The 9,875-nt window shown below is 35.6% G+C and overlaps 1 long non-coding RNA gene across 1 annotated transcript; it reads left to right on the top strand.

The window, feature by feature from the left end:
- The first annotated feature begins 6,343 nt into the window (after positions 1-6,343).
- LOC130013663 (uncharacterized) lies at positions 6,344-9,130 on the top strand. Its single transcript, XR_008788872.1, has 3 exons — positions 6,344-6,480; positions 8,124-8,228; positions 9,038-9,130. It is a non-coding gene; the product is annotated as an uncharacterized LOC130013663 (long non-coding RNA).
- The last annotated feature ends 745 nt before the right edge of the window (positions 9,131-9,875 follow it).

Genomic DNA, 9,875 nt, shown 5'->3' with positions numbered 1-9,875 from the left:
TAGTTGAATTCCGTTTACCGTGGCTTCATATACGACATGTAAAATATACAAGCACGCCTATCGGACATCATTATTTCAAATTACGTAATCACCACTCGTCGAAAACGTAAGAACGAGTTAAATAGTGACGATTCTTGAGCAAGAAAACAGTTCGTCATTTGTATCATATTACCATCACCAAAATGCTTTAAAAGTGAATGACTGGTATAATTATAAACATGTCTTACAAATATAATTGACATTTATATCATTCTATCAGGGGTTCATATTCTAATACCTTTACGGTACCTGAAAATAGCAATAGGCCTATTGTAAACCAACACACAACTCTATAGAAAATTGGCATTTCTTGGATGTGATTTGACGTGTAAATACTGAAAATATATTGTGCAGTACGAATGATCAAATAGACTAAAGTCACCAAAATAAAATCTGATCTTAATAAATCCAAACTGTTCTACTATATTATATAAAGACAGATGTTTTAATTTGTTGTATATTGTATTGTATATATCGGTAATTGTTTTATAATAAGCCTTGCTGAGACATAACATTGTTAGATGTTGTCTTTTTTATCACTCATTTTTGGCAGATGAAATATTCCAGTTGGCGGAAAAAAATATGAACATTTTTTTTATATTAAAATTATCATTCATTTTGGTGGGAAAAATTTGAATGTCAGTGTAAGCCCTGGACACGACACACGACCATCTACCCATTTCGACCAATAGGAGAGCATTGCTAACACATATTTATCAGAGCATATCACTCGCCCGTGTGCGGAGACACAAAGGCATTCAAGCTATCCATGATTGTCACAGAGCGTGATACGACAAGAAAGACAGTCTGTTTACCTTCTAATCAATAGCCACGGTAAGTAAAGCATTTATTAATATTAGGAAATCGAGTTATATTAAACAAGCTACCCCCTTTCTAGACGGGGAGGGATAACGTTTTGCCCTAAACAAATTGCAAAAGAAGCCAATGCTGTTTGGTTCAATGATAAATATATCAGACAAAATCATATCGAATACGGCTAAGGTAAAATGACGTAATTAACGTAATTCATTATGGCGGTCTTCAGGAATTTTCGCAGAGCGATATCTCGTAATCAGTGTGTTTTAGTGGTGGGAGGATAAATAATTTTTTTTTAAATTCCTCAAATACAGAGTGGTTATGCAAGCGAAACGTGCCGAAATATAGGATTTGATAAACATTAATATAAAAAAAATGTATTTTTCATATGGTGCCGGGCATTTCATTCAAAATGGCTGCCAAATTTGGTAATGCGGTGCTATTTTTAACAACACTGAAGAAACTACAGAGAATTCAAAATACTGCAGCACGGCTTGTGACTCGGACACGTCTCCGTTAACATATGACCCCCGTTCTTCGAGATCTTCAATGGCTTCCTATTGTACAAAGCTTTCGCTTTAAAATTTTATGTTTAACCTTTAAATTAATTTTCGATCCTTCGATCCTGCGTATTTAACTGAACTTATTTGCATATAAACACCGAAACGTTTAACAAGTTCATCAGAAGTTGTCAGACTCAACTTGCCAAATATGAAGCCCAACAAAACATATGGGGATAGAGCATTTATGCACAGCGCACCGAAGGCTTGGAATGAATTGCCTGTTACAATTAGAAATAATGAAAAATATGAGTCCTTTAAAGTGTCGTTGAAAACGTTTTTGTTTAAAGAATATTACAACCAATTCTAAATATTTAGCATTGTTGAAATAATTTACTTCAACATTCTACCAACAATATTGTAAAGCGCGTTGAGATACTATTTGTATATAGTAATGTGCTATATAAGAATAAATTATTATTATTATTATTATTATTATTATTCAAAAAAAAAAGGCAGCGATAATCTCGTATGATATGAATTTTGTTATGTCATTCATATGATTTTCGATGCCTCTGAATTTAAAGATAACTTTCGAAAATCCAAATCGAAGCAATACAAATCGACGGATTTTAAATGAATCGCCATTTTTCCGTTAGATATGACTTGTCACATGTCATTTACTGATCTCAAAAATGAATTTCGAGAAGTAATGATGGCAGAAATTCAAAATTGCCTGCACAAGTTTATCCAAAATTGCAGAATTTTGTTATATGTCTTATATATGTGTCTAAGGGTTGCTGGGTTTAACTCTGATCTCAAAAATAAATTTCGTGAATTCTTGATGGCAGAAATTCTAAACGACTGGCAAAATCTAAAATTGTGGAATTTTAATTAATCGTCATTTGTTTTCCGTTGGATGTGGCTTGTAATATGTCTTATGGTTTCTGGGTTTAACTTCTGTCTAAAAAACCTAATTATGAATTGTCCAGATGCTGTAAATATAAAACGATAATCAAAATAGAAACCAGAATGGCGATATTTGTCCTTGGGGATATTGCTTGTAAAATAAGGTTTTTAGGGATAATGAATTCAATATTGGTTTCAAAATTTCAGATACGACTGTCACACACAAAATGTAACCCTGCAGTTCAGATTGCGTCTCTAAGCCATGATATATCCCGTAGAGTCTCTAAACAATTATGTACCCTGTAGTTCGGATATAGTCTCTAACCCACCGTGTATTTCAAATAGAACCTCTAAACCATGATGTTCCCTCGAGAACATTAAATTGGGATATTCAGAAAAATATCTTGTGATCACGGTATTTCGAGAAAGTATTTCGGAGGATGTCGACATGGCCCATATACGCTTCCGTAGAAAATAAATGTGTTTACAGTTTAATTATACTCGACAGATACTATATACGTATGTCATTGGTGATTTAAATAGAGCATACGAAATAAAACTCCTTAATCCCAGCTACAATGACTTTGACTACATTGACTTCATTCCCACGACGCCACCTTTACAGAGCGTGACCAAAATTAATCCTTCTAACGAAGGCGCAGATATGAACTTGTCGGCTTTAATTTGAAGGGAGGCATGCTGTTATTAGGACCCTATTAACGGCGTTAAAGATTTTATGAAATTTATGTTCACTCTTAATTTTATTCACCAATTGGCAACTAATAACGAAAATCATCATATCATCCAAGTATTCAATATGAATCTTAATATAAATATGCCGAAATCCAAAGCCAGCTCCAGGAATTAAAAAGTAGACACGAAGAAGAGGAATTAATTTAAGTCGACTATTTAGACAGGGTGTCATATTTTGCAAAATTAAATTAATTTGTTTATATTTATTAAAGTTATATTCCAAACATGTTAAAATGTTAGTTAATAATTCACATTGGAGATTGTGAAAGTGTAAATTCTTATCATAACAATCTATAACTAAATTATTACAATTTTTAATTCATTTTAATCCCTGAAAGCTGGATTCCGACGAAGGCGTCGAAAACGACCTCCTTTAATCCGTTAGGTCAATAACTGCGCCTTCGGGGAATAAACCAAGTGAAGTGGCTGCTGACTGAAACACAAGATTAGACATCACTATTATAATATTACTCACGATAACTTTTAGGTCATCAACACAGATATTACGGTTATTTAGCAGTCTGTTGCAGCTATTTTTATATAGCCCGTTCCATTCTGTTTCACACATCTCTCTTCTCACGTCTACGGATTTTAATATTGTGTTGTTGTTTTTATTTAAGTGACCTTTTTTAATAAGTAGAGGATATTCGCCATCCGAATGGCAAAGACTAATTCGCCATTCGTTTTCGTTATTTGCCATTCAGTTCTTTTAAATCGATATTCTCTGTCCTATCACCATGTCTTATCAAGGGGTAATGCTACCAAGCATTTAAAGTAATTTAACTTTGCCCTTAAAATGAACAAACTTCATTTTCATTGCAGTAAAAGTGCGAAATAACTACTACAACAAACATTGATTGACATGATGCGATTGGAACGATTTTTATGGCCTAGCGGTGCCTACCCGAAAATGTATAACCATACTTTATGACCTGTCTATAAAATCCTAATTCTGCTCTTTAGGTCTCTTAATGGAAAGAAAAAATTCATTCGATAAAAATAAATATACTGAGCGCCATGGAAAACGCATCATTTAGTTTTTCGTATAACACAATCATATTGTAAACAGGCCATCATCACGGTAGGCTACAGCATTAACGCGACCCTTGCAAATGTGTAGGGCGGTCCGGTGATGAAATGTGAAGCCTCCCCACACCATTACACTTCCCCACCCCATCGATTCGTTTCGAAGACGCAGCAGTCTGCAAGACGTTCCCCAAGACGTCTCCACACACGTTGAAGGCCGTCAGCGTGATAAAGATGAAAGCGACTCTCATCACTGAAGAGCACACTTTGCCAGTCTACTCTTCTCCATGTCTGGTGTCCTTGAGACCATAGCAAACGCCGCTGACGGTGATAATCCCGGAGGATAGCTCCAACACAAGGTCGTCGTGCACTGAGTCCTACTTCTCTTAGACGACGTCTTACGCTGTTGGCACTTACTGGTCCTTGTCTTCCGACGACTGCTGCACCTGTTCGAGTCGCTGGGCGGAATCTGTCACGCAGATGAGTGACCCGGATGTAGCGGTCTTGAGCCTGGGTTGTAACGCGTTGTGGACCAGAACGTTGACGGTCACGTGTTGATCCAGTAACTCGAACACGTTCCACCAATCTTACAATAGTGGACTGATGACAATTGAAGTGTCTGGCACTAGCACGTGTAGACATGCCAGCCCTGGACATTCCCATGGCTTCATTCCGTTGATTTTAGTATGTCTCGGCATCTCTAGCTCGATTCCTTCACACGTCCAACAACAAATTACGACAGATTGACGTTTCACAGTTCATGTACTGCACATTAAGTTGAAAACATGCTTTTAAAGGGCTCACACACAATGCTGCACGTGAATATTGGGTTTTTCATGTGCATCTCGTGCATTTCTTTTTTTTCACACGTCCCGATATCTTTTGCGTTTGGGAGCATTGTGTGAAACAATAGTTCATAGTATTGCATAATATTATACATACAAAACCACCTAGTAATAAAATATTTGGGTAAAAAAGTGATGCGTTTTCCATGGCGTTCAGTATACGTTAAAATGTGTGAAATAAGACAACAAAAAATATTCAAATATACTGATTCGGAAGAAAACGTGGTTAAAAATGAAATATATGCGAAGATAAAACAACCCAAGCCTACGGCTAATAAATGTAAAAAAAGCGAATGTCGTAACGTTATTGTGATAGCATAGAAACACAATAAAATGGCCCGACGATTCGTTGTTACACGATGAAAGAATTAGCTAGAAATTGAATTTTAAATGTTTTTGTTTTCTTATACTTCAATAAAATATGATTCCTTTGCTTATGACAGGTTGGTGTTTTTGCTGTTTAATTGATATAACGGAAAGACACCGGCTACACTGGAAGGCTATTAAAGGAGGAACAAGAATATCTTGTGAACTTCAATCCAAGCATTGCGTACTTTTTATGGATTGCCAAAAGTACACAAAAGTAATTAAGCTAATTCAAGATGCTGTAAGACGAACTAATCATGAAGTTGTAAATATAAAATGTGTTAACGTTCAGGCCAATAGTAGGCGGACCAATTAGTAGTACCCAAAACCTTAGCTACTTCATTGATATCATTCTGAAACCGCTATGTTCTAAAGCCAAAGTTTTCTCCGCGATAATATAGATTTCCTACATAATGTACCTAAGTGAATCGATATAATAACATCAGTATAATAGTGTGATTATTTGTTTCTAGTTTGTCTCGTAGCATCACCATATGTTTGGCGGAATATAGCCCGGTTGGAGCTGACCTGCCCTTAAACAATATTTCATTCATTCATTCATTTGTAAATAATTTTAAACATTGTTTGAAGAAGATAAAGAGTTAAGATAGAGAGATAATTAACAAGTCCGTCAAAGTGATAGTATCGCCGATTCGAATATTTACTGCTGGTCAGTTTGAGGAACACCCAAGATTCATGTTCAAGGATTATGGCTTCTTGGGTTATTCCCGTATGTTACGAAATCTTGTTGACAGCTTGGAAACGTTAATTAATTTTTTGATTTTTGAGAATTCGTATGTTTCAGTCATTGACTTCAAGCATACTACAATTCCATTCACTATCAAACTGATACAATACCAGTCACTATGAAACAATGGGAAACCACGCCGAAAAATCCTTCGCTTATGAAAACATGCCTTACAGTAATGACAAGACACCCTTTGCCATAAACTCATAAAAGTCATCACTACACTACTGTTTAAATCGTATAGAAAGTAGACCAATACTGTTCCAGATGAAAGGTTCAAGGTCATATTTTGTTTGCAATCGAAAGGTTATTCTATAACATTTAATCTACTTTTCCAGGGGTGCATCCATGATGTCTCGAAGATTGTTATCTCATAATGTGATGAATCCAGGTAAAGCAGGGACATCGTATGGCGAGGTGGCGTGGAGAAATAGACAATTTTATGATAATTGTAAAGACGGGGTTTTGACACGAGTAGGTTGGTTGAAGTTTTAAAATAAATATTGCCTGAATAATTGAGACTATAATTTTACAGTATCCCATCTGTCGCTTTTAACAAAAGATATGAGTAATACATACTGCATGTCTAATCGAGACTATACTTCCGTGCAGAAACTGGCTAATCTCATGACGCATAACTAAACTAACATTTGAAATGATGATTTGATCATTAATATCATGATGAGAACAAAGTTAGGACTTGGAAAGAACAATTCTAAGTCTAATCTATTGACAGGAAGAACCAATCTGTTTGAAGGTGGTAATGCGAAAGCCTTTTGGGTTCACGAGCTGTAAGCCTATAAGTCTATGTTTAACGGCACATCATACCGCCTTGATAGACGTAGTAATTTATATATTTCAGAGAATAGAACGTTGTTATTCTATGTGGAAGGATTTTAGTCCATTTAACAGGTGTGGTTGTTGACGTGATTTGTCACTAGCAAAACCGCTAATCTGTCCAAATGTTTCTTGTTTACGCTGTACAGCGGATTGTTTAGATATAATCCCCCCTTAGCAAAGTTTACAGAACCGACACCGGAAGCGTGCACTGAAAAAAAGTTATCAAATGTGAGACTTGTCAAATGGGTCATTATTTTTAACTGTAACTAACACCGGGCAGGGTAAATTATGTTATTGTTGTACATATATTTCTTTTTGAGTGCGTATTAAATTTTACGTACACGTTTCAATCCTTGGGCTCCGTCGGGGTAATAAAAATTGGGATAAATAGGACCTTGGCAATTGATGTCCAAACATTGAGGACTACTAAAGTAAAGGACAGTTCGGACAGTATCATTAACCTTGTCGAAATCAGTTGTCTCGGTATACCTTTTATCTTGTCATCGTTTATCGTGAAATAAAGTAGTACAGCTTTACGGCTGTGCCATTACTTTTGGATATACATGCATATAAATTATTACGTTGAAAAAATAAATAAACACATACTTCTTGACTAATGTTTTCAGTTCTCCAGTTCCTCTTCAGGTCATAAATTATTAAAGTAATAGCAGGCAATGACGTTAAGTCATAGCATGGTTACGAAACAATTCCAGATAATAACATATAACATCTAACATTATTAATAATCAATTATCCAATTAACCGATTTAAGGAGGGCATATATTTTTTAATAATCTTTTGTTTACATTCTAATAAATCATTAATTTTAGAATTTTCCATGTGGGTACTGACTTGGATTGTTCTGTTTTCCGGGTGCCAAATTTGTTGAAGGATGGAGATTTTCATTCGAATATTCAGTTGGTCATCAGTTTTCTCCTTTAGAACACCCGTTGCATATTTTTGGACTAGAAACTGGTCCCTAACAGCTACTCATCTTGTTCTTGTTGTTCTGGGGATGAAGCTCTTCGAAAAAGTCTAAGGCTCCGTCAATCCAAATCCGATCGACATAAAAATTGGCATGCTTCTTCTTTAACCAATTCTGCATAGATGTGGCGAATTCGCTTTTTGAATTGCATCCAACAACATGGTCAGTTTCTGGTCCATAGTACTATCGTACCCGTTTAGATAGACCACATAATTAGCTTTGCAAGTCATATTTGATTTCTGGATTGAATCACCCTCAATTATATATATATATATATATATGTGTGTTATTATTAGAAAACATGCTCAGTACTTCACATCCTAAAAGTCAACCATTTACAGTAGCTGAGTTTGGAGCAGCAGACGGAGCCGTATCAATGGAACTTATGAGGGATATTATAGGTAAGTTGGTGATTCCATCAACCATTATCAGTAAGGAACAACTAATATTTGTTCGGATGGGACGAAATATGAGGTCCCATGTGCATATTGGGGTTTAGCGTGCTACTGTTCTGTAATAATCCGGCTCAAAGTCAAAGGACGACATACAATGCGCTATGAGGGAAAGTCACGAGGCTTGTTCCATCCGAACAGCAAGTTTTTTTTTCATCATGATTGGATCAAAGTATTCACTATACAAATCTGATATATCAACTTTGACAATAATCTACCAGTTAAGAAAATTAAAAATCCTGGTTATCCATCGATTCAGAACATATGGCAATTCAAATTAATTATATGTATAAAATCAGGAACATTCGGTATCTCATAAGGATGCAACTCATACACTGGTTCGATCTCTCTTTTTTATCAAGGCTAGACTGCACAACGAATCACCCTAACCTTAACCCAGGAACTAGATTATCACACCAGCCCCCGAAGAATGTCATTGGTTAAGTATTAAATCAAGAATAAATTTTAAGATCTTGTACCTGTCGTTTAAGAGTTTGCATGGAAACGGGTCTAACTATCATGAAGATCTCTTACGACCCTTTTGTTCCTGGACGTATACCCTACTCCTTTCCCAAAAGACCTTTTTCTAGTACCAAAATAGAAACCCAAATCATTTGAACAAGAAACGTTCAAAATTAAATTTTAAAAAAAAACTCCTCTATTTACGGTCTATTACGAAAGTAAGACTTTGTAGCGCCCGGAGCATGCATATCATCATGGAACTGCGCGCGGTATATAAATATATATTATCTTTGTAGGTGTTATTCGAGAGAAGAGTCATCCAGATAAAGAAATACATATCATATATGAAGATCTACCCACAAATGATTTTAATTCATTATATAAACGGATGAATGGCTAGTTTGTAGTATTTCCTTTTTTTTTTTTTTTTTGAACAATTGTAAAATCGCCATTTTGGGTGGGGTTTGTTATCTTTTTCCCCTTGCAACTTTCGATTTCGATTTTTATTCGTATTGGATTTCAACACACGACACAGGAGCTTTTCTGTTGCTGCTCCTAAACTGTGGAACAGGCGGCCATCAAATATTAAGGATGTATATTCAAATCCTTGCTAAAAACATATCTATTCGGTGCAGATGATGGGAAACTGTCGTAAATATGACAGACTAAATACGAGGCGCTATACAAATCTATTATTATTAAATCCTTCAATGGAATTCTATGGATATGTACAAAACTTATTTAGCTTTCATTGGCGAATACTTTTATATCAATGGGATTTTGAATCATCTTTTATAACATTTATATCTTCAATTACAATCTATATGGAGAAGGCATCGGTAGGTTTTCGTAAATTATGTCCTAATCTTTTGTACTGTATAAGCAAGTGCAGGAAGACCGCATTAAACACAAAACAAACCTGCGGACAAGACAAGCTGTAATAAATTTCAAACAATAAACAACAAACGGTTAACTCTGCAGCGAGTTCGCACCCTTTTGGTAGCCTATCAGTATCACCATGAAAGACAAGTAGTCTTTACTAAGGTATATGACTAGTTCTGATTGGGTTTATCATCACCCCTGACGTTAAAGGATTCTACAAACACCCTACAAGAACCTATTCTAAACCCGTAG

Source organism: Patella vulgata, chromosome 7 (assembly GCF_932274485.2).
Source record: "Patella vulgata chromosome 7, xgPatVulg1.2, whole genome shotgun sequence".
Taxonomy (NCBI): domain Eukaryota; kingdom Metazoa; phylum Mollusca; class Gastropoda; family Patellidae; genus Patella; species Patella vulgata.
The sequence above is the reverse complement of the archived record's forward strand: the minus strand, read 5'-3'. Positions and strand labels throughout refer to the sequence as shown.